The sequence below is a fragment of the Hypomesus nipponensis genome, chromosome 25 (genome assembly GCF_054491055.1).
Source record: "Hypomesus nipponensis isolate SF chromosome 25, ASM5449105v1, whole genome shotgun sequence".
In the NCBI taxonomy this organism is placed as follows: Eukaryota; Metazoa; Chordata; class Actinopteri; order Osmeriformes; family Osmeridae; genus Hypomesus; species Hypomesus nipponensis.
Window position 1 is genome coordinate 1,715,001 of NC_140385.1, and position 2,500 is coordinate 1,717,500.

A 2,500-nucleotide genomic window follows, 5' to 3' on the forward strand; every position below is an offset into this window, starting at 1 on the left:
CACCCTCCCTTGAACACACACGCACAGCTCTTTCTCACACACACACACACACATGTGCACACACACACACATGTGCACACACACACATGTGCACACACACACACGCGCGCACACACACACACACACATGTGCACACACACACACGCGCGCACACACACACACATGTGCACACACACACATGTGCACACACACACACACGCGCGCGCGCGCGCACACACACACACACGCGCGCGCGCGCGCGCACACACACACATGTGCACACACACACACACACACATGTGCACACACACACACACACACACACACACACACAGCTCTCCAGACTTCACACGCTGTCAGGGTGATTCATCACTGTTGAGGGGTGTGGCCTACTGCAGAGTAAGGGTCAAAGGTCGCGCTGAACATGAACTAGAGGAGGGAGAGTAGAGAGAAATAGGAGAGAGGGTCGAGAGAGGGAGAGAGACGGGGCAGAGAGGGAGAGAGACAGGGCAGAGAGGGAGAGAGACAGAGTGAGAGAGAGAGACAGAGAGAGGGAGAGAGACAGGGCAGAGAGAGAGAGCAGAGAGCGGGAGAGAGCGGGAGAGAGACAGGGCAGAGAGAGAAGAGAGGGCAGAGAGAGAGAGAGAGAGAGAGGCAGGGCAGAGAGAGGAGAGACAGGGCAGAGAGAGGGAGAGAGAGGAGAGACAGGGCAGAGAGAGGAGAGAGGGCAGAGAGAGAGGGCAGAGAGAGGGAGAGAGACAGGGCAGAGAGAGGGAGAGAGAGGGCAGAGAGGGAGAGACAGGGCAGAGAGAGAAAGAGGCAGGGCAGAGAGAGGGAGAGACAGGGCAGAGAGAGAGAGGCAGGGCAGAGAGGCAGAGGAGAGACAGGGCAGGGAGAGAGGGGGGCAGAGAGTAAGTAAGTAAGTAAGACTTTATTTAAGTAGCACATTTCATACAAAAATTGCAGCTCATGGTGCTTTAGATAAAATCAGCAAAAACATAAAATCAGCAAAAACAATAATAGCGATAGTGCAAGTCAAACACAAGCCGCAATCTTTGCAGAAATCCAAAGCAAATCTATAAAAACAATAATATAACTACTAAAAGTTGTAAAACCCTTCTGAGAAAAAAAAAAAAAAACGTTAGATGCTTTGGTCAAAAGGTAGGTTTTAAGCTGTCTTTTAAAAATGTCTAGCGTATTTGCTTCCCTAATATTCATGGGTAATTTGTTCCATAGTTTTGGGGCGTAATTGGCAAAGGCTGCTTCACCAATCTTCTTATGCCTGCTTCCAGTGACCTCTAATAGGCCTGCATTTGATGATCGCAGTGTTCTAGCTGGTGTGTAGTTTATAAGAGAGTTAGCAATGTAGCTAGGTCCTTGACCGTGTAGAGCTTTGTATGTGAGGAATAGGACCCTAAAGTCAAAGAGATAGACAGAGAAGCGAGAGAGAGACAGAGCAGAGAGAGAGACAGGGCAGAGAGAGAGACAGGGCAGAGAGAGATAGGGTAGAGAGACAGGGCAGAGAGAGGAGAGGGCAGAAAGAGAGAGGAGAAGGCAGAGAGAGAGGAGAGGGCAGAGAGAGAGAGACAGGGCAGAGAGAGAAAACAGAAACGAAAATGGATAAGATCATTATGACATATTTCATGTTACTACACTCTCTCCTCCTCTTTCTGGGTGGTCTAAGGTCTACCTAACTAAAGAAAGTTAATACCCCCAAAACACTCCTCTGCAAGCGTGTGTGAGTGTGTGTTAGAGTGTCTGTGTGTGTGTGTGTGCCTGACTGCGTAGCAGAACATTCCTCTATTGAGAACTGAACCTCCATCTCTTCCTCTTCATGATCCGTTTAAAGAAAAACTGACTTGATGACTGACTTGATGACAGCTGGGTTTGTAGTTTTTTAATTTTGTATTCATCCATAAGTGTTTAAAACTGTATTAGTATGACAGGCTCAACATTAGTGGTTTAACACAGCATTCTGTACAGCGCTTTAGATCAAAAACGTTTCTACAAAGGCAGGAGAACACAACACACACACACACACACACACGCACACACGATCACAGAAGAGTGTAATATTCCCTTTATAGACCTTAGATTAGATTTGTGTCCCTTTTCTACCTCGGAAGGTTCAGACACACACACACACACACACACGTTTCCAATGTTATTGCACCCACATTTTGGCAACAAGGGTTAGGAAGACCCTGATAACATGGACTCCATGTTGCTGAGACACAGAGAGACAGACAGACAGACAGTGTTGGCAGACTGAACCATGCGTTCAGTAAAAGTGTTTCAGTTTTAGACGAGTGACCAGACCTAAACATAATCCCAGATTAGAGACAAGACTGCATCTAATCTTAATCTACATCACAGAATAACCTCTTTCTGAAAAGGAAAATGTTTCCCCTGAACAGCAACAACGTAAGATATAAGTCCAGCATGTAACCCCAAGTTAGTTAAGACACTACAACTCCCATGATGCATCTCTGTATATGTGCAGGTTCTATGCATCATTAGG

At 47.0% G+C, this 2,500-nt stretch overlaps 1 protein-coding gene across 4 annotated transcripts in view; it reads right to left on the reverse strand.

Annotated features, from left to right (window-relative positions):
* Window positions 1–1,861: 1,861 nt before the first annotated feature.
* Window positions 1,862–2,500, reverse strand: part of exoc6b (exocyst complex component 6B) — a 39,610-nt gene continuing 38,971 nt past the window's right edge. For all 4 annotated transcript variants that reach the window (XM_084691323.1, XM_084691325.1, XM_084691324.1 and 1 more), the window contains one exon: window positions 1,862–2,500. This exon is cut by the window's right edge and continues 703 nt beyond it. The gene's annotated coding sequence lies outside the window, so the exon portion shown is untranslated.